A 22,317-nucleotide genomic window follows, 5' to 3' on the forward strand; every position below is an offset into this window, starting at 1 on the left:
TGTGCACCCCCAATATCATGATTATCATTTAAAACCATACCTGCGAAGTAGGGGGGAGGGTGACTCTCTCCATTATTCCCGTTCATTTTGAGGCAAGATGAGCGAGGCTGCCTCCAATCTTTTGACCCCTGACGAGGCGCACACAACTTCCAGGTGTCTGGAGTCTGCCCTTATGAGCCCAGGCCTCTGCACTAAATGCCCCGCACTTGATCCTCTTTAAAAATGCAAACAAACCCTCAGAAAGCTGGGGGAGGGAGTCGCTTAAATGAAATCTTAGCAAGAAGTCATTTGTGAAATGATCTAACCTGAGAGTCAGAGGGGACATTCAGCCTTGTGCCTGGGTCATCCCCAAAGCTCAGTTTATATCTGATGAATGAATGAATGCATGAATGAAGGCTTCCTTCCATCCACCACTGGAATCCCTATGGCAGTGTCGCAGCAGGAGTCCAGCCTCATCTTGAACTCTCCCTGACAAGCCCAGGACCCTGGACAGAAGCCTTGGTCCATCTCTACCCAAGTCCATGATTGCAACATGGTCCATAGCTTGGGTCCAAACTCACTTCCCGAAAAATCTTCTCTAGGGACCCCCTTCCCTCTAGCAGCATAGCTCTAAACTCACTATCCAAGAAATTCTAGATAAGTTGCAAGTGAGAAGTTTTGAAAAAGCTTGCTCTGCCTTCTCAGGAGGTTTGTCGATGGAACCGACATAGCAGGTGAAGTTTTATTCCCATGCAACTGCCAGCCCCAGGCAGCACACAGGTGCTGTACTGTGTTAGAATGTGGCAAATAACAAAAGCTTAGGATCACCTGTGCCAGGGGCCAGGCCCGCATCTAAGTGCTTCCATGTGTATTGACTCCCCCTGTTCCCGATCCTCCTAGGAAAATGAGACTCAGAGAGGGTAGGTGACTTGCCCCAGGTCCCACAGCTGGTGGGTATCAAGGTAGGGATTTGCACCCAGATTGTCTTACTCCAGCCCTGGGTGCCCCTAAGCCCTACACTAATTGCAAACAAGTCTCCGTCTGTAACTCCTTACCTGTGAATCCGGATTTCCTTTATACTGGGCATCTGAAACCAACTGCAGAAATAAATTGGAGACGGAGCTGATATAAGACAAAGCTGTCACCCCCAATTCCCGATTTCAAATGTTTATGTCTGAAGAAGCAGCTTTATTATTCTTCCAAGCCGACTTTTTATAAACTGCCACTGGAATCCCTGTTCACAGTGTTTGCAGCAGGCATTTAGCTCTCTTTTGGTTGCAGGTGACAGAAGATGCAAACCTACTGGCTAGGGCATAAAGACAGTACAGTGGCACCAGGGTGGCTCTGGCTTCTAGTGCAGGGATGCAGGGGCTTTGGTCCTGTCACCAAGGCACAGGCTCAGTGTGTCGCCAGCCCTCTGCTCTGCCTTTTACAGTACCAGTACGGGCTCCCTTCTTAGGCTTTGAGGATGGCCTTTGGTAGCTCCAGGCTTAACCCATCCCGTCCCAGACTCAAACACAGGAGAAAAGGGACCTTCCCTCCATAGCGGGCATGGAAGTCCCAAGTCCGATTGGCCCATACTAATCACAGCCAGCTCCCTGACCCCATCCCTGTGGCCAAGGGATGGGTTAGGCATTGGGTCCATGACCATCTCTGGTGCGGGGGAGGGTAGGAGTGGGGTGCTGACAGTTGGGGGATAGTTGAGGTCTTGTCACTAAAAGAAGGCAAAAGGGTGACCAGAAGACTGCAAACATCCGCTGGTATAAATGTCACACTTTGAATGCTAATAACATTTTTCCCTTTCCCTTTTGATACCCACTGGGTTTCTGCTTAAGATTTCATTTGCAAGTGAGTTACATTCCCAACACCTGTTTGAGGACTATTTACTACAGCAGTTTAAATAGTTTCATCGAGTCAGGCATAGCGATGGGAGTGAACTCACCAACTGGAGTGGAATATAAGTTTTACCATCTCCCTCAATGGGATAATAATAATTCTAATGCTAAAGCTATGATTTGTGCTACCCTTGCTCTGTATACGCTATTACTAACCGATTTTGCTGTGGGTAAAATTGATACTCAGAGAGGGTAAGTGTCTTAGTTAACATCACCCAGGTAGTAAAAGAAAGACTGAGGATAAGAATCAGATTTGCCTGACACTGCAGCAAATACTGTTCTATTTTTAAAACTGTGTATTATATATTTTATATTTATAGACCTAAGGGTTGGCTGTTGTAAAAGATTTAAACAATACAGAAAGACAGAAAGGAACAAAATGTAAGTATATCCCCAACTTTCACATTTTCAAAAGATTAAAACTTTTTAAATTGCAACCTTAATACCGCACACGGTAAAAAGTAAACGGAAAGCACCAACCCCAGTTCTGCAGCCTCGCTCCCCAAAGAGAACTACTGTGAGATTTTTAATGTACATCCAAGTACACAGACGCTTTGTTTTAAATACATGCCAGCCCACTCTGTAGTGTCCTCAGATTTGCTTTTTTTCCACTCACTGGTATCTCATGGGCCTTCTGCTCTATTGGTCCACACAGAATTACCTCATTCTTTTTCCCAGCTGCGTCGTACTCCATATAATTTACATTTCGTTGGGCCCTGAACTTCTCTCCTTGCTAATGTGGACGCAGAGCCCACCTCTACGCTGTAGCCCCCACCTCACTGTCCTGAGCTGCTCTGGCCACACTCCCCCTGCTAGGATTGGCTTTCCCACAAACCTCTGCTTTGTGAAGACCCCAGGGTCAGCCCAGCCAATGGGGGACATGAAGAGACCCCCCCCTCACTCTCTGCCAGCCTGTGCTGTGTCCCCTCTGGAGGCCTGGCACAGGGCTCCTCGTATCTCTCCATGATGAGATCATTTACGTCTTCCGTTATTTGCCTTTTTTTCTTTTTCAGCAAAAAGGTGGCACTTAAAGTGAAATATCTCCTGCCGCACTGTTAACAAGGATTCATAAAAGTGAACTGTTCACCTTGCCTGTCTGCGGTTGGTTATGAAAAATCAATAGCACACAGAGCAGCCTCGCTCTTCCCATCTGACGTGGCCTGCTTCGTGATGTGACAGGGCCACCTGCTCTCCTCAAACATGCCACTGGGCACCTGTCAGGGCTGCAGACATGGGCCCGGGAGCCCGGGGGGCAGCCCATGACAAAGGTCAATGCAGAAGACCCATCATTTGGAGCAGAAAAAGCTGCCCTGTCCTATGCCCTGACTGCTTTCTTCTTGAGAGCATGGCTTGAATGCCATCTGTTCTAGCAAGTCCTCCTGGACGGATATGCTCAATTATTCACTCAACAAACCCACAGAGGCCCCTACTATTTGGTAGGACTGTGCTGGGCACTCAAAGTTGGCTCAATCACAGTCCCTGCTTTCTACAACCTAATGATTTTAGTGGAGAAGCTTAACAGGTGACAGGAACGTACTTACAAAGTGCAATGTATGCTTTGGCAGGGGACATGTGGGGGCTGTGGGGCCTGGAGCAGCCCCTTACCCAGCCTCAGGGGCCGGGGTGCTCAGGGAAGTCTCCCTAAAGGGTCTGACCTCTGAGCTCAGAACCCACGGAGCACAGGGCTCAGCCAGGCCAAGTAAAGGAGGAAGGCCACACCAGGTAGAAGGACCAGCATTTGCAAAGGCTCAGAGGCAAGGAGAAGGAACAGCATGTGCAAAGGCCCAGAGGAAAGGAGAGGGAGGGCAGGAGGTCTGGGGGGGCAGTAGAGGTTTATCCTGACAGGAGCACATGGTCAGAGAGGGGAGGCAGAGGGGGATGGGAAGGGGAGGCGGCCAGTGGCCAGTTGGGGAGGGCCCTACAGACCCTACTGAGGAATGAGGACCTAATGGTAATAGTAGTAATACTAGTATTGGTAATACTAGTAATGTGGTGGTAATAGTATTGGTAGTGGTAGTAACGTGGTAGTAATAATAATAGTAATAGTAACAGTTTCCCCACCTGGTAGGGAGCGGGGTTCACTGAAGGGAACGGAAGGATGAACATTCAAGCTCCGGGAAGACTGTGGGAGGTGACTCACGTGGAGGCTGGGTTGAAAGCCCAGCTCTGTGAGGTGCTGGGCCCTAGTTCCTGACCATCTGCTCCCAGATAACTCATCTGAGGGGAAGTGGTCTATTTCTAGAATGTCCCACCATCCCATCGGAAACTGGGACTCTGCAGCACGTCAGGTTCAGTCATGGCTGCTGAGCGGATGGAGGGAGAACCCTGAGCCCAAGGGACAGCCCAGGTCAATGTAGGAGACCCACTGCCCACCTCCCCATCCCATCCCCCTCTGCCTCCCCTCTCTGACCATGCGCTCCAGTCAGAATAAACCTCTACTGCCCCCCCAGACCTCCTGCCCTCCCTCTCCTTGCCTCTGGGCCTTTGCACACACTGTTCCTTCTCCTTGCCTCTGGGCCTTTGCAAATGCTGGTCCTTCTACCTGGTGTGGCCTTCCTCCTTTACTTGGCCTGGCTGAGCCCTGTGCTCCGTGGGTTCTGAGCTCAGAGGTCAGACCCTTTAGGGAGACTTCCCTGAGCACCCCGGCCCCTGAGTCTGGGTGAGGGGCTCCTCCAGGCCCCACAGCCCCCACGGTGTCCCCTGCCAAAGCATGCATCGCACTTTGTGGTAAGTTTGTGCTATCTGTAAGGCCTCTTACCACCACTTTCTGGCATCCACAGAACTTTAATTGTCCCTTTTCCCAACTCTTACAATCCTCAACAATCAGAATTATTTTCTTCTTTCTATCTTTCAGTCTCTCCATCCATCCATCCACCCACTCATTCATCCATCTCTCCATCTTTATATTTTACTGTAGAAAGATTCCTTAACTGAACTTCACCAAATGTTAATTTCTAGGTGGTGGAATTCTGAATGATTTTCCCCCCGTTCTTTGCACTTTTCCACACTGTCTGACTTTTTTACACTACACCTTTATCACTTGTATTTGTATAAAAAACACGTTTGTTGGAAAATAAACACTAAAAAACAAAAACGAAAAGAAAACACACCCAAGGTTTTGGAATGCTTACTCTGGGGGAAGTCAGCTGCCATGTAAGCTATCCAGTGACCCTGATTTCCCCAGGCTATGAAGAAGTCCCAGCTAGCTAAGTGAAGAGGCTGCAGGGAGGGGACCGAGGCACCCAGCCAGCTCCAGCTCCATCCATCTGAGCCCAGCCATTGGATATGTCAACAAAAAAGTCATCTCGGACAACTTAGCCCCCACATAGGCAGCATGACATTTGACAGCCAGCATTGAGACCCCAGACATTTCCAGTCATTCAAGCCAACCCAAATTAAGACTTGAGTCATCACAGAGCAAATATAAGCTGTCCTTGCTGTGCTCTGCCTAACTTCCTGAACCACCCACGTCACAAAGAGTTGTTTAAGCACAAACATGCAACTAAGATCTGGGTTTGAATGAATTTCAGCTCTGCTGTAGCTTTGTGTATGACCATGGGCAAGTCCCTTTGCTTTTGAGCCTGTTTCCCTTTCTGTGGAACAGGAACTGGAGGGCAGCAGGTGATCAAACTGATGGCTTCTCTCAACTCTCTTACTCCACCTTACCAGGAAGGCAGCATGATAGGGAGGTACTAATCTAGGTGGGAGTCCCAGACTCCCAAGTTCAAGTCTTGGCTCTGCCATTCATGAGCATCTGACCTCGATTTCCCATGCAATGCTTGGCCCTTTTTTTTTTTCTTCAAATTTTCAGTTTTGCTTCCTACCTTGAAAAATGTGTTACGCTAGATGTCACTGCAAACAGAACTGTGGCTAACGCTGCACAATTTATACTGCTGATTTCAAGTATTTTGATGGTTCCAACATGTTTTGGCAGTATTAACAATTTTTTTTTTTTTTTGCCTCTGCAAAAAAAGATGTTGGGGGAGCACACACCCCTTCGTATGCCTTAGGCCTGGATTCCCAAACGGTTCCTTGAGATGCCCCGAGGGTGGGGTCTCTTGGGCATGGACCATCAGCCAGAGGGGAAATGAAGAGCTCTGCAGGGGCACACGCTTACATGCTCATGCACAACCACACAGCACACCTAACCTGATCCAAGTTAGGAGGGCGAGGAGGCGCCAGATTAAATGTGTGTTGATTATGCGAGTTTACGCTCCTGTTTATTTCTCATAAATAAGACATGAGCCCATTCCCCACCCCCCACCCACCCCCGCCTTATTCCTGGGGGCGATATTTATTGTATGCAAATCAGAAACTGAACTGGAAGGAGAAGTCATCAGCTGTTTATCAGATGGCGTGGGGATCAGGCGAAAAGTGATAACCCAGGGTAATGTTGCCATATTAATTTGGAGGACAGACCTGCCTTGGGATTTACCATCCCCTGGATGAGTCAAGGGCCTGGGCGGGTGTGCTGGGGACACCTGGAGCAGGGATCCACTGACGTCCTGCTTGGTTAGTCCCATGGGTGGGAGCCCTCCATCCCTGCCTGGCCTTTGCGAAGCAGGGGGGAGCACCGGGTCACCTACCCGAGCTTGGGCAGCCGTCTGCAAGACGGACCGTGACAGGTGGACCTGGTTTAAATGCAGGACTCGCTGCTCTCGTCTGTGAACTAGAGCACGCAGCTTCTCTTCTCTGTCCTCCATTCCCTTATCTGTGAGATGGAGACAGTACATCATTCCATCTTGTCAGGTCTGCAGGGAGGATCTTGGAGCCGTCTTTGACACTTCTCTCTTCCTTGCCTCCGCTTCCCCCCACCCACCCGCCCTGCCATGGTGGGGGACGAATACCTGCCATTGCTGCTTCCTAAACATTTCCTGAACAGAAATGCTGCCTGGCGCCCTGTAAGTGCCCGCTATATACCAAGTCATATGAAGTAGGTCTTCACTGGGGTCTCATCATCTCCCCCCATTGGCCTGATCTTCTCCCTGTCTCTCCAGTCTGTTCTTCACCATCCACAGAGAGCTCTTGGTCATGTGGACATCCGGTCACCGCACCACTGACCCAGCTTGGACACCTGTCATGACTCCTCAATGCCTCTGGGACTAGAAATCTGCATCCCCTCCCAGCGCCCCAATGAGGGTCCCAGGTCTGTGACCCCCTGGCCTCAGCAGCCCCGGGTATGCTTTGCTCATCCTGCTCCAACCTCATGGATGGTTCCTCCTACATGTCAGCCTTGCTCCTGCCACAGGGCCTTTGCATCTGCTGCGTCCTCTCCCTGGGACCTTCTGCACCAGTGCTTTTGCCCACAACTTCACTTAAACGTCACCCACCTGCCCCAGAGAAGCCACTCTGTCCACAGTAGGTCTCCCTCTCAGGAACTTGTCAGTTTCCTTCAGGGCATAGCTCACAATCTGTCCTCATGCTATTCACTCGTGGTTCCTTCCACTAGATTGTGAGCTTCAGAGATCAGGAACTGTCAGTTTTGCTCACTGGAGCATGTAGCCTAGTTGTGAGCTACTGCCTGATGACTTCTTGCATATTCTTTGCAAGACCAGGTTGCTGATGGAGTAATCTGCTGGCAAGGCCCTGGAGGTGGGAACTGGGGACGGTGCTTTGAGTTGGGGGCTCTATGTCCTGGAGGAAGGTGCTGGGCACCTGGCTTCTCGCCCCCCACCCCCAGCTCCCTGCAAACTCCAGGGCCCCCAAGGGATGTTTTCTTGCCTCTCCCTAATGGTCTGACAGACAAGGTCCCGATGACAAACCTCCTTCTGACAAAAGATGCAAAACTAACATCTGGCGGATAATTAATAAAGAGCAGCAGTGTCTGGCGAGGGCATGAAGTGTGCTGACGCTGGCATTTTCTTCGCCCGCCCCGAGAGATGCTGACGCCGTCGGTGAAAACGGGTGAAAGATCGATTGGGAGCGGGCCCTGCTGACAAGGCTCCCATGGGGCAGGACACCCCCTTGTCCCCTCTTTCGGGGGCTGCCGCTCAGTTGAGGCCTGCTGCAGAAGTTCAGTCCACCCAGCAGGGACCCTGGTGGCAGGAAAGGGAATCCCATTTATTGAGTACCTATTAGGTTCCAGGCCCTGTAGCTCATTCATTCCTCCAGGAAGCCCGAGGGATGACTATTGCTTTGCTTTCACATACAAGGAAAATGAGACTCAGCTGCCTGCCCTGAAGCCTGGGTTCCCCTGACTTCACCAGGAAGAATGCCAGTGGTGCCAACTGGGGATGGGCAAAGCCTGCCCTAGGAGTCCACTGGGGTGCAAATCAGAACCTGACAAACAATCGCCTGCCAAACCAGAATCTAGGCCCCCCCGCCCCACGGGCCTCGCCATCCTAGATGGGGTCCCCAGACTGTATTTCCAACAAGCACCCCAGGCAATCTTGGAGCAGGTAGGCTAGAAATCTTACCTGGGAAACGTTGGTCTTATGCAATAGCATCAAGCATTTATTGAGCACCTATTGTGTGCCAGGCCCCAGGTTAATTGCACTAACAGTATAGGAGGCAAGAAGGATTGATGTCTCCCTTTTAACAGAGGCGGCCCAGAGAGGGGAAGTGACAAGCCCAAGGTCAAACAGCAATATGGAGAGGCTCTACCCAGCTCCTCGAATGCCTCTGGCTCCAGCGCTTCCTGGCTATGTCCACCTGGCTGCGTGGGAAGGGAGAGGCCCCCACCTTGCAGAGGCAGGACTGGGGCCTCTGATATATTAATAGTGCAAATGTTTCAAATATTACTGCGAGGTCATACCTCCGCAAGCTGGGTGTGCAAGCCAGGTAACCTCCTGCAAGCGGGGTGGGGGTGTGTGGCACCCAGGCAGCTCTGTGCAGTGACCAGGAGGGCATGGGGAGCAAGGGAGGGACAGCCAGCTGAGCTGGAGTGTGGGAGGGCACGTGCGAAGGTCTGAGGCTAAGCAGGAGCAGGCCGGGGGCTGGGTGAGATTGGTCCCAGCCCCCACCGGTACCCCCAACTTGCTGTGGAGCTGAGCAGGTGAGGAGGAGGAGAAGGAGGAGAAGGAAGGCTATGCTGTGGGTGGAGCACCCAGCACAGCCCAGTCCAAGGAGTTACTCCGAGGCACTTGGGTTTGTGGCAGACTTGGGTTCAAATCTCAAACCCACAACCCTTGGGTTATGGTGAACTAGTCGCCTCATCTCTCTGGGCCTTGGTTTCCCCATTTTCCCTGCTCGCTGTGTTGTATCACAATTAAACAATATGATGCTAAGCGCAGGGCCCCGTCCAGAATCAAAGCCAGTAGCATCTACCCCAGAGAATTGAAAGCGGGGACTCGAAGAGATATGGGACACCAGTGTTCATTGCAGCATTAGGCACAGCAGCAAAAGGTGGGGGCAGGGTGGCGCAGTGGCAGAATTCTGGCCTGCCAGGCCGGAGACCTGGGTTTGATTCCCAAAGCCTGCCCATGTGGAAAAAAAGAAAACAAAACGGTGGGAGCAACTCCAGGGTCCTATATCCATTCCAGGGAGCGTCATCCAGCCATAGAAAAGGATGGTGTTTTGAGACACGCGACCACATGGATGAACCTTGGAGACAGCATGTTGAGTGAAATAAGCCAGACACAATGGGACAAATACTGTACAGTCTCACTGATACGAAATCAATAGGACATGCAAAATCATAGTGACAGAAAGTAGCTCACAGGTTTCCAGGGACCCAGGTGGGGTGGGGGAATGGGGCGTTATCGCTTAATGGGGACACTGTGTATTTGGGGCGATGGAGAAGTTCGGGTGACGGATGGTGATGGTACTGCAACATTCTGGATGTAATTAGCACCACCGAATTGCATAGATGAGAGTGATTAAAACTGGAAATGCTGAGTATATATGTTACCGCAATAATTTTTTTAAAAGCACAAAAAGCGGTTGCTATGATAAGACTAAGGCTGGGGACAGGTAGGCTGGGAACAAGGCTCTGCATCTAAGCCCTTTTGCTTGATTTGATGATGAGCTCCCTTCTTCAGGATTTCATGACTTCACCTTAAACATGTATTAGCAGTACTGTGATTTATAGGAATTTTTTTCAAAGGAAAAAAAAAGAATAAAAGCCAATAAAAAGTATCACACGAACACATTCTATTACGACCGTCACCGTGGCTATGTGATGTTTTGTAGGGGCGTGTTTTGGGGTTACCTCCCTCGCAGGCACCCCCACCCCCACCCCAAGCTGGCGTCTGGGCCAGCTGGGTCATCCGCCTCGGGAGGGGGCGCCAGCCAGCCCAGACTCCCTCCACATAATTAAATTGTTACCGACCTGCCCTTGTGACTCTCATCCACCGACAAGATAACATGCCCAGGGGCTGAGCCAGTGCCCACCCTGCAGGCCAGATCCGGCCGGGAGGGGTGGGGGGCACCGTGGGAATTCCGGGGCAGTTGGATTTTGGGGGTTCTGCTGTACCGTCTTGGCCAAGTCCCTCTCCCTGCCTGGGACTCCACCTCTCAAGTCAGCCGCCCTAGGCTGAGGCTGCAGAGAGGGTGGGTGGGAGAGGCCCAACTCGGGACTCCTTTGAGACTCCCCTTCCTGTACCTCCAGCTCTCCCTCCTCTCCAACCACCCTCAGCCCTGTCCATCTCTAGCCTGAGACCCCAGCGGGTACCCCGATTCTCCCCTCTACTCTGCCTTTCTCTCCAGCTCCTCTTTCCCTCGACCCCGGGCCAAAAGTTGGGGAGCCCCTCCCCAGCTAGCCCTCTTCTCCCCCACCCCCCACCCCCTCCCCAAAGCCTGCCCTGGGCAATCAATTTCCTCGGCTATGCTCCCGGATTCTAATGAACGAAGTGATTTGGCATTTAAATAATTATCCACTCTCTAACTGTTAGCGCTGCTGAGTCGGGAGAAATTTCCGCATCTTATTTATGAATCTGGTTTTCTCCCAGCCCACCCCCTCCCGGCGCCTCCCGGCCTAAATGCCTTTCCCGCGCGCCTGCGCTGCCAGGGGCGCCCCCCGCCCCCGCTCCCCGCCCCAGCCCCTAAGCGCCCGTTAACAACTTCCTCGGCTCTCAGCGCCCGTCCACGCCCCTTTTTATCTTTACATTTCAATATCATTACAAATCCTAGTGTTATTCAAATTGCATCAATTATTCAATTTCTCCTCCCCGAGTGGAGGCGGCGGCTACCGGGTGGCTGAGCTGGAGAAAAGCAAAGGCCTTTCAAGGAAGGTTGGAAATTCATGGGGGGTTCGGCCGTGTTCCATTAACCTGGGCTTTTTGGCTCCCGCAAACCACGGAATTGATTAAAACACATAAGGTTGCAATTGGGTTTGGGGAGACAGCCTGCGGCTCAGCAGCACTGAAGGGACGTCTCGGGAGATAATATGTTTTTGCTGCCCAGTGATATTCACCCACGGAACATGTATCGAGCTCCTGCTGCAAGAATAGCAGCCACCATTTATTGAGCGCGGGACAATGTTGGAGACGCGGCGCTAAGCGCTTTATAGGAGATCCCTCCTCTCATTTGAATCTATTCAAATTAATTAAATTGAATCTAATTCAAGGTACGTATCACGAACCCCTGCCCCCCATCACCCCATTTTACAGATGTTGAAGCTGAGGTTCAGAGAGGGGAGGTCTCTAGCTCAAGGCTACTCAGTGGTGAAGACTGGTTTTGTCTCCAGAGTCCCAGGTCCTCATCATTAGGCCAAGGGCTTTGGGAATGGACAGGAGAGAGAATTAACACAACTTCCCACGGGGCCCACTTTTTGAGCACCCATGAGATATTTATTGCTCACGTCTCGGTACCAAGAAAAGTCATTTTTTCCCCCCAAGCAACTGGTACTTTTTTGGTTTATAGATCATATAAGGGTCATATTTCACTCTTTGCTTTGGCTGCCAGGGAACTCTAAGCCAGAGACATAGCTCAGAGCTCACAATCCAGCAGGGAGTACCTTACCCACATTTATCCTTATTGAACTCTTATCTTCCCTGCATCCTGTGCCTTTAACTAGACATAACCTGCTTGGACATTGCGGTGTATCCCTGTAAGCCACCCTTTTTGAAATGAGGGCAGAAATAAGTGCATTTAAAAAAAAGACTTTCAAGCATCCATTATGAACTATACATTTCACACAAGTCCTCATTTCACCTCGGCAAAGGATTTATTCCCACTTTATAAATGATGGCTCTGAGGCCCAGAGAAGCTAAGTGATTTGCCCAAGGTCACACAGTAAGTGACAAAACCAGGATGGCAACCCAGTCCATAAGCCTCCAGGGCCACCCACTTTCCATGACTCAAGGGACACAGAAGTCCAGGGTATGTGGCCCTGCCTAGACCCTGTTGTCTCTGCTATAGCTCTGGGTCTGGCAGAAAGATGTTACAAAGTGCATGTCAACTGACAAGGATTGCGCCACCTTGCTGTGTGACCCTTGTTTCCCACCACTTCCCCACCAAAAACTGTCAGATTGATGCCCAAGGCTCCATCCATCTCTGACCTCGTCAGACTCCTTTTCTCTGTCTGTCTTACCCCCACATCCACTACCATCCAAACCTGGTCCCACCTCCGACTCTCGGCCCCAATGCCTTGAGTCAGGTGCATATGTTACCTGCTTCCAAAGGTTTCCCAAGGGAGCAGCCAGCAGTGATGACAGGGCTGTGGTGTGCATCTCCTGCACCAGCCACCTGCGTGGGCTGTTGATTGTGGGTCTCCAAGCAGGCAGCACCTTCCCAGCAATTTGGGACCTACTGGGAGGGGGACAGAGTAGGGCTGGGGATGGAGAGAGGGTTTGATCTGGGGACAGCTCAGCTCCTTCCTGGGTGTCAGGTCCTGGGTCCCAGCCTAAGAAGGCTGAACTCTAAGCAGGCAGGTGGGGACAGAGGAAGAAAGGTTGAAAGAGCCTCTGGAGATTGGAGTGGGGGAGGAGTGGCAGAGAGTGAGACTCCCTAAGGAAAAGGAGACTCTGTTTATAGGGCACCTACTAAACACATTACCTTTTATCAGATGCCACAAACTGGCCATCTGCAGGTCAAATTTAGGCCACAAACATGGTATCTGTGATCTACCTTGTGTTCTTTATTTATTCATTTATTTTTTTTGACATGGGCAGGCACCAGGAACCAAACCTGGGTCTCTGGCCTGGCAGGAGAGAACTCTGCCTGCTGAGTCACTGTGGCCCTGTCTTGTGTTTTAAAAAAAGCTTGGATTAGTTTCTAATACTTAAAATGGGGAAACCCTATATAAAATCAGGATTAGGGTTCTCTTGAGAAGTTGGACTATGGGCAATGCAGAGCTACTTTTCCAAAGGATTGATGAGCCTGCCTGCCCTCTTAGATGGGGCTTAGTTTCTCCAGTCCCCATGCTCCCCACCCAGCCCTCTTGTCTCAGTTTCAACCATGTTGTCACATATATCAGAACTTCATTCCTTTTCACAGCTGCATAATACTCCATTGCGTTTATATGTATGTATATATGTGTATATATATATATTATGTTTCCTCTCTGGTCCCTGTGGGCATCTGAGGGCCCGATTCTCTTTTATAACCATAAATGCCTTTTCCCTGATGCTTTCCCCCGTCCCCCCAGGTGTCCCCAAAGCGTTCTTTTTTCCCCCCTCTGGATTGGAAGTTTTTTGTGTTTTTTTATTTTAGAAACATATATACAACCTAAAATTTCCACCTTTTAGCTCCATTTAGATGTATATTTCAGTGGCATTAATTGCATTCACAATGTGGTGCTACCATAACCATAATCCATTACCAAAACTGAAATTTTGTACAAATTAAGATTTAACTTCCCATTCCCTACCCCCACCCCAGCCCCTGGTAACCTGTGTTCTGATTTCTGACTCTATTAAAATTTGCTTATTAGGATTACTTTATATCAGGGAGGTGATATAATATTTTTTCTTTTGTATCTGATTTATTTCACTCAACACGATATCTTCAAAGTTCAACCATGTTGTCACATATATCAGAACTTCATTCCTTTTCACAGCTGCATAATATTCCATTGCATGTATATGTATGTATATATGTGTATATATATATATATTTTTTGCTTATGTATTCATCTATTGATGGACACTTGGGTTGCTTCCGACTTTTGGCAATTGTGAATAATGCCACTATGAACATCTGTGTGCAAATGTCTATTTGAGTCCCTACTTTTGATTCTTTTGAGTATTTATCAAGAAGTGGGATTGCTGGGTCATAGGATAATTCTCTACTTAACTTTTTGAGGAGCTGCTAAACTAATTTCCACCGTGGCCCATGAATGCCTTTTGAGCAGATAGTATTACCCCCATTTGACAGAGGAAGCAACTGAGTGCCTGGAGATTGCATCCCTCATGCCAAATCCCACCACAGGCAAGCACTGGAATCAGGATTTAAACTCCGCTCCTCAGCCCCCAATCCCTACTGCTTCTACTGCCCCACATCCTCTCTTCCCAAGAGAGCCAGAACAGCAGCCCCAGCAGCCCCTTTTCAGTGGGTCTCTCCCAAGTCCTTCCCAGTGCTCCTGCCTGTAAAATGAATGGCCTCTGGGATCCTTTCCAGCCACACTGCAAGGTGTCTTGAATTGAACTGGGTCTCCCTAGGGCCCTGGCTGGAACCAGGAACCTAAGCAGTCCTCCTACAAGCCAGCATGTTGAGTGCATCAAACACACCATCATGTCTAACCCTCACAGCATCTCAGGAAGCTGGGTCTATAATCATATCCGTTTAACAGACTGAGAAACTGAGGCTCAGGGATTTGCCCAAGGGCACATGGCTGCTAATGGCCAGACCATCATGTTCCATGGTCCGGTCTCTCTGGCTTCCTTTTAGCTCTTTGATGGTGACCTGCTCCTTCCTATTTCCATTCTGTCCCCTCTGCACCCTCTCCCACGCAACATTTAATCATCCTTCAGTTTCTCCCTGGCTCTGCACCAAGTCCATCTCCACCTCCCCACCCCCCACCACCGTATTCCCTCTTAGACCTCCTTGTACAATTCACAGCATCAATAATGACAGTGATACTTGCTTAGACTTATCTGACTGTGTCCACGAGCCAGGCACTGTTCTAAGCACTTTAATCGCATTAACTCATTTATTCCTTCCACCACCCTATGAAGTGGCTATAATCATTACCTTCGTTTTATAGATGAGGACACTGAGGCACAGAGAGGTTAAGTAACTTGCTCCAGGTCACAGAGCTAGTGTTGACTTTTTAGCTTAAGCAGTGTGATTATGTGATTAACGTCTGTTAGGGCAGGGGTTGTGTCTTGAGGCATGCATTCTTGATAAATAAGTATCCTGTAAATGAACGAATACACCGGCATCATAGCTATAAACTCCATGCCCGTAACCACCAGCGTGCAGAATTTTCGCCTCCCTCCACTGCCAAAAAGTGCACCCACTGGGGCTGCCCCTGACTTCCATCTGACTCCCAGGTTAGTGCTGAGCTCACCTGCTCCCCCTGCTCCCCCCAGTTTCCCTAGTGAGAAAGAGGAAAGAGTTGGAGGGGGGAATCAGCACCACGGATAGTGCCATCCCCACGCCCCCAATGGGTGCCTGGTGATGATGCCTCGCCTCCAAGACTGGGGCTGTGGACTGGCCTCTGGGAAATTCCCAAGGAGCCCCCCCATTCCCTCCCCCGTGCCAGTTTACTGCCAATGACATTCAGATAAATGGCTGCTGTCAGCCAGGCCGGTTCCACCGAAAGGCGTGTCGGGTGATGTATGACACCATATTCTAGAACCACAGGACGCGCTGCTCAGCAGCTCTGAGGGGTGCTCCCCCAGCCCCCGTCGGCCTCTGACCCCGGACCACATCTGGGCTTTCGGATCCCTCTTCCATCTAACTCTGGGGATAAGTCCCCCACCCCCCACCCCCACCCCCGTCAGACACAGTTACCGGGGTCTTTAATCACATGCCATTAAGACCCCAGCCGTGCTCCCCTACTCTCTGGTCGCTATCCAACCCCAGAGCCAAATGCCACCCTTGTCTGCTTTTGTTGTAGTTGCTGCTGTTAGCAATACAAAAGATAAAGATTGATTCGGAGCAAAACTTTTAACGATCAGTTTTACATTCGAACCCACAGGGAACTAGCAAAACATAAAGCAATGCAGAGACAAACACTATCCGAAGAGCAGTGAACTGTCTTTTCTACGTTGACTTGATGACGCTTAGATGACCCACGCCCTCTTGCTTGGCCTCACTTGGCCTATTCTGCAGCTACATTTTAGCGTTATCACCTCACTTACAATTCCACCTTTCTTCTGAGAGCCAGGAGGTTGCAGAGCAGCTGCAGTTAGCTGGTACTCTGGGCTTTTTAGCAACAGAGCCTATGGTGCACATATGAACCTTTGGTAGGTTTCCTTCCTCGGGAGCAGCCATTTCTCACTGGTGGCAATGAATGGGGAAGGGGGACATCCCCAAAGGACCTGATATACTTTAATCCAGAAGTGGGACCCCAGAGAGTGCATCCTGGAGTATATGCTTTGGTCCTTTCTCTGCCTCCCAAGTATCCAGAAGCCCCTGCTAAATCTCTTTCTGCTCCCCTCACCTAGGTGATTTTCTGTCATTCCTCTGGGCTCACCACTCCAGAGAGATCAGATTTCCTGGGCCCTCAAATAGTGAGAAAAATGTTGCAAAGTGTGAGAGGTAGTAGGATGAGCAGCGGGCTTGGGGTCAGGGAACAGCAATGTGATTTTGACCCAGTCACTTACCCTCTCTGTGCCCGTTTCATCTGATGGAAAACCAGGGGACTGTTCTAAACCATCTCTTAAATCCTTTCCAGCTAGAAACTTCTAGAGTCCATGATTCTGTGAAAGGTGCCTTCTGAGCCACTGTAAGAGGTCTCATAGAGTCCATTCATTTTTATGTCCTAAGAGAGGCTCCTGGTCACCATTCAGAGCAACTGACTTCTAATAACGCTGGTTTCACAGATTCTCAGACCACTTTGATTAGAAGCAGCAAATGAAAAGGGGTGGCAAAGAGCTGCAAAATGGAGACCCCTCTGACAGAAGGAAGTCACAGCCTACACGGTTTTTAATTCAACAAACGCTGATGGAGTTCCTACCATGTGTTAAATAAAAGGTAGGGGCACCCCAGCCTGGCCACTGGGAGAGTAGCTGATGAAGCCCTGGTTTACAGTCGTAACTCAACTTGGCTGATGTGGGGAGCTCGTGGCCCTTCAAATCCCACCAATAAGGCTTTGGGGAAGGCTGACCAGTCTGGACCCCTGCCCTGTCCTCATACCTTACAGGGCACTGAAATGTTCCTTCCTGCCCTCGGGATTCTGCCAGCTGCCAGTTATGCCTTCCAGGTTTATTATCTTTAAATTGGGATTAACAATAATAATAGCGAACACTTATGTGACACTGTTTAAGTGCTTCATATACAGTAAAACCCCCAACATGATATTAAAGGTAGATCCAAAGAATTCAGTTGCATTCAGTGCAAACTGACCTAGGTGAGCGGACAGGTAGTTCTGGGGAATCAATTCTATTATATTCAACTGTCAACATCAGGGTTCACATTTTGTCCAAGCAACAACTATCTGGGGTAGTTACTATTGGCCCATTTTACAGATGAGGTTTCACAACCTTGCCCAAAGATGCACAGCTGGTAAGCTGCAGGGGTGGGATTTGAACCCAGGAGACAGGGCTCGAGTCCATGCTTTAGCCACCACCCCAGGCCGCCTCAGGAAGCAGGGTGACGATTCGGTGAGGTGACACTATAAAGCAAGCCGTGGAACCTGGCACGTGCAGGCACAGAGGGCTCCCCCACCCTCCCCCTGATGTACCCACATCACCGACATTCTTTGGGGGCATCAGAGCAGGATCTCCCTGGGGTCACAGTGCTTTGCCTTCATGAACCTGCATTTCAGTGAAAGGAGATGGCAATAAAAACAAGTGAGGAAGTGCTAGCACTGTGCACTGCAGACAATGAAACTGGTTAACACGAGAGGGCTGAAGGGTCAGGAAGGAGCTGTCCAAGAAGGGGACACGTCGGCTGAGAGATGAAGGATGAGAAGGAGCCAGCCCTGGGAAGATCTGGGGCTGCAGCATTGCAGGTGGAGGGAATCCCAAGCGCAAATGGAGAAACTTGGGGTCTCAAGAGAGGGCCAGGGTGGCTGAATCAGGAGACGCGGGGGGAGGGACTCGGCCAGTAAAGAGGGCAAAAGCCAGGAGTAAGGGTGAGAGGAGGGGGTGGCCTGTGCAGCAGACTGGTGCTGTCCCCCGCCCCACTATCCCCCCATGTCCTCTCACCCTTGCCACTCAGATGCACTGTCCAGCCTCGAGCTGCCAGCACCTGCATTTCCCTGCCCGAGGGCTATCTCTGATGTCACCTGTATGTCAGGCTGGAAATGCTAGGGAATGAAACGCCCCCAGGAGCAGCCTGATGGTCTTGGTTGTTGATCTATAAATTCCCTCGCCAGGCCCCTTGGGTTGTGAGCTCCAGACTCTTCTCTGGACTGCCCCAGAGGGATTATGCTTCAGTAGCCCACAGTGATAGCTGGACCTTATAATGCGCTCCCTTCCCCGCCTCCCTCCCTGCTTTCCTACTGGCATATCCCTCATCTCCAAAACTATCTACCCTACTGAAATCCTTATTTTGGGGTCTGCTTCTGGGGAATCAGCAGTCAGGAGGGGGTGGGACTTCGGACCTCTCTGTGCATAGGTGCCTGGAGATAACAATGCCAGTTGGAGCCTGTCCCCGGAGGTGGGCAGGCTGCACCAAGCAGGGATCTGGTAAAAACACAATTATGACACTCCCAGCTACCTACCATTTACAGGATGCTTCCTGTTCCCCAGGGCCCGTGCCCAGATTCCCCAGCCTCCTCTTCAACCCTCCCAACAACAACCCCATGGGTTGTTGGGAAGCAAGAATTATTGCCTTTGACAGATGTGGAAAACGAGGCTCAGAAAGGTTGAGCTAGTTTCCTGAGGATGCAGAGCCAGGCTCTCAGCTAATACCCTATCTACCTCGCTGCAAGGTTGGAACCCCAGACGCCCTGTGTTCCGACTGCCCGGGGGTGGCAGCTGCCTAGGGTCCCCTAGGAGCTCGCCGGGGCCTGTGATAGCTCCCCTGCCCTGTGTCCCCCTGTACAGCCGGAACGCGTTATCTGTTTTGTGCACGGCCTGCGCCCATCAGGGTAATGGACTGTGCTTGTCCTAGTGGAGGTGGCCTCTGGCAGGGATGATGGATGAGCTGCTATTGTTTGATATGAATGCATTAGGCGACATTCCCGATAAAGACTTTACCAGCAGAGCCGCACTCACTGGCAGCAGCCCCCATGGAGGGAGGGGGGCAGAGGCAGAAGCCTGAGTTCCCATACAGCAGGGCTCCGGGGGACCCGGAGATGGGAACCAGCCACCTTCAGAGAGGCAGACACTGGGCTACTCATTTTTTAAATATAATAAACTGTATGGTCAGGGAAATTTTCAGTTTACCTAAAAATTGCACAGAAAGTATAGTTTCCATACCGCACCCCACACATATATAGCTTCTCCTATCAGAGCCTCGGTCACTCTTCCTTCCAAAACTCTTGGGTCCCGAGCCCACCTCTCACACCCTTCACATAGGGGAAAGGGGTGCAAGGGTAGTTCACAGGTAGAATTCTCACCTGCCATGCAAGAGACCTAGGTTCGAATCCTGACGCGTTCACACACACCCCCAAATTTCAACAAACGGTGCTGCAATAACAGGACAGTCACTTGGAAAAGGGATGAAATGTGACCCCCACCATGAAACAAACAAACAACAACAACAAAACAAAAACAGCAGGAGAAGACCAGAAGGCATCAGAATCAACTTGGGAGTTGGCTGGAAGGGCAGGTGGCAGGTCCCATCAGAGACCCCTGAAGCAGAATCCCCAGGGTGGGGCCTGGAATTCTGCCTTTTAAACCACTCCCCGGGATGAATCTAGTACAGCCGGGCCAGGCTTCACACTTGGCCCCCGAAACACGGTATGGGAGAGGAGAATGGGGTTTGGAGTGAGAAAAACCTGTGTTGGCACCTGGGCACCTCTGAAAAGCAATTGGGCAATCGTAGGCGAGTCACTCAGGTTCTAGAGTTGCAGATGCCTCCTCTACGAACATGCCTCAGTTTCCCCATCTGTAATATGGACATAATGGCAACATCTGCTGTGGCTGCCTCCCAGGGATCGAGGGGGCAAGGTCCCACCTGTCCTGCACCCTCATATGTGCAGGACCCAGGGCCGGGGGCAATGCCACCTTCCGGGGATGTCAGCCTCACCTCCAGATTGGGGCCGCAGGGGGTCCAGGCACTAGATGAGGGAAGGAGAACATTTTCAAGGTTTGGAATTTGTGTGTGTGTGTGTGTGTGTGTGTGTGTGTGTGGACAGAGGTGCATCTACCATTTGCAAGGTTCTGTTCAGGATGCAAAGGTATGGCATGAACCCAGGTGCTGCCCTGAGGAAGCCGAACAGGTCCTCTCGTGGGATGGCACTCCTGAGGACAGCATAAAGGGTCTTAAGAGAGAAAATGAGCCAGTCCTCTCTCTGGGGGGTCTGAGGAGAGAGGGGTTGAGGAGACTGAGACACAGGAGGACCCCCAGGTAAGGAGGTAGGGTTTACGTGGGTTTGCAAAAGAAGTGGACTGAGCTCCAGAGGCTTTCTGTGAAAAAGTCAAGGCTCTCTGACTCCATCCATCATTCATTCATTCAATGAATATGCATTGGGCCCCACTCTGGATCTTAGGTGCCTATGAGAACAAGACAAAGTAGCTGACCTCAAGAAGCGGACATTCTAGAAGGACAAGGCAGACACAGGGCAAGTAAATACATAAAAAGTCACAGGTTAATGTAGATGAAGCTTGAGAATATTATGCTGAAAGAAGCCAGTCTCAAAAGGTCACATATTGTACGATTGCATTTACATGAAATGTCCAGAATAGATGAACCCAGATGAAACGCAAGGAGATTAGAGGTTGCCAGAGGCTGGGACTTTGGGGGATGGAAAGTGACTGCCAATAGGTATGGGGTTTCCTTTTGGGGTGAAGAAAATGTTCCGGAAGTAGATAGTGGTGGTGGTCATACAACTTGGGGAATATATGAAAACCCACTGAATGGTATGCTTTAGTAGAGCGAATCTTATGAAATGTGAATCAAGTCAATTTTTATAGAACTAGTTTTGAAGGTGACAGGTTGTAAGGGAACAAGACAGAAGAAGCTCAAGGGAGAGTGAGCAAGGGACAGAAGGGAGGACACACAGGGAGGGCCCGCGGGGAGGGCAGGTCAGCCTTGAGGGCATGAGATGGACTCTGGCTTTTCAGTGAGGGAGATGGGAGCCATGGAGGGCTTTTGAGCGAAGGTGTGACATGCTCACACCTCTTGACCTCTTGGAAAAGACGACTCCCTCTGGAGGTTGTATTGAGAATAGACTGGGATGGAGGTAGGGGAAGAGGGTAGAGGCAGGAAGACCAGTGGCCAGGGGAGAGAGGATGGTGGCTCGGACCAGGTGGATGACAGCGACAGGCGATGAGACATGGCTGGATTTCAGATGGTGCAGTGACACCATCAGGGCTTGCTGATGGGTTTGGCTGTGGGGTGTGAGAGTAAGCGAGGGGTCAAGACCAACTCGGAGGTTTTGGTGTCTGTTGATGGACACTGCCAGGAAGGAGGGGAAAAGTTTGTGATGCCTATAGGGGAGGCTGAGCGAGCAGCTGAGCACACGAGCCTTGCACTAGGGGACAAGTTTGGGACCCCCCCCCCCCACATTGATGAAGTTAGAAATGAGATCGCGGGGGCTGAGCGAGGTGGAGAGAGGGGTGGACACGCTGCTTGCTTGCCTTTCCCAGCTTCTAGAAGCTGCCCACATTCCTTGGCTTGTGGCTGGACGTCACTCTGACCTCTGCTTCTGTCTTGACGTCACCTCTGATTTTTTCCCTCCTGCTTTCCCTTCCAGGGACCCTTGTGGTTACATGGGATCCGTCCAGATAATCTAGGACAATCTTCCCATCTCACGGTCCTCACCTTCATCATGGCTGCTAATTCCCTTTGCCATGTAAGGAAGCCTGGCCACAGGTTTTGGGCATTAGAACCTGCACTTCTTTGGGGGGGTGGCATAATTCTACCCACCACCCCATTCTTCTGCTTAAAACTCTCCAGTGGCTTCCCCTGTTCCCGGAATGATGAGACCCTGCCATCATGGGCTCATTTCCTGCCACCCCCATCACCGACCTCCATCTAGCTCCCTCACATCGAAAGGCCTGTTCCTGCCAGTTCCTCTGCCTGGAACGCTCTCTGGGTGTCACTTGGATTCACAGCATCTCCTTACAGAGCCTGCCCATGTCTGCACACCTTAATTAGCACATTTGATCTTAATCATCCTGCAAATTAGGTCTCTTGAGGCTTCATTTTTGGAGATGAGAATGCAGAGGCTCAGAGAGGTTCAGAAGCCTATGTGGATTCACCCACAAGTGAGTAAGTGCTAGAGCCAGGACTTCTTTTCCTAGTCAACCTGCCAGGTACTTTTCTGTCCCTGCCTCTGGGC

The sequence above is a fragment of the Tamandua tetradactyla genome, chromosome 5 (genome assembly GCF_023851605.1).
Source record: "Tamandua tetradactyla isolate mTamTet1 chromosome 5, mTamTet1.pri, whole genome shotgun sequence".
NCBI lineage: Eukaryota > Metazoa > Chordata > Mammalia > Pilosa > Myrmecophagidae > Tamandua > Tamandua tetradactyla.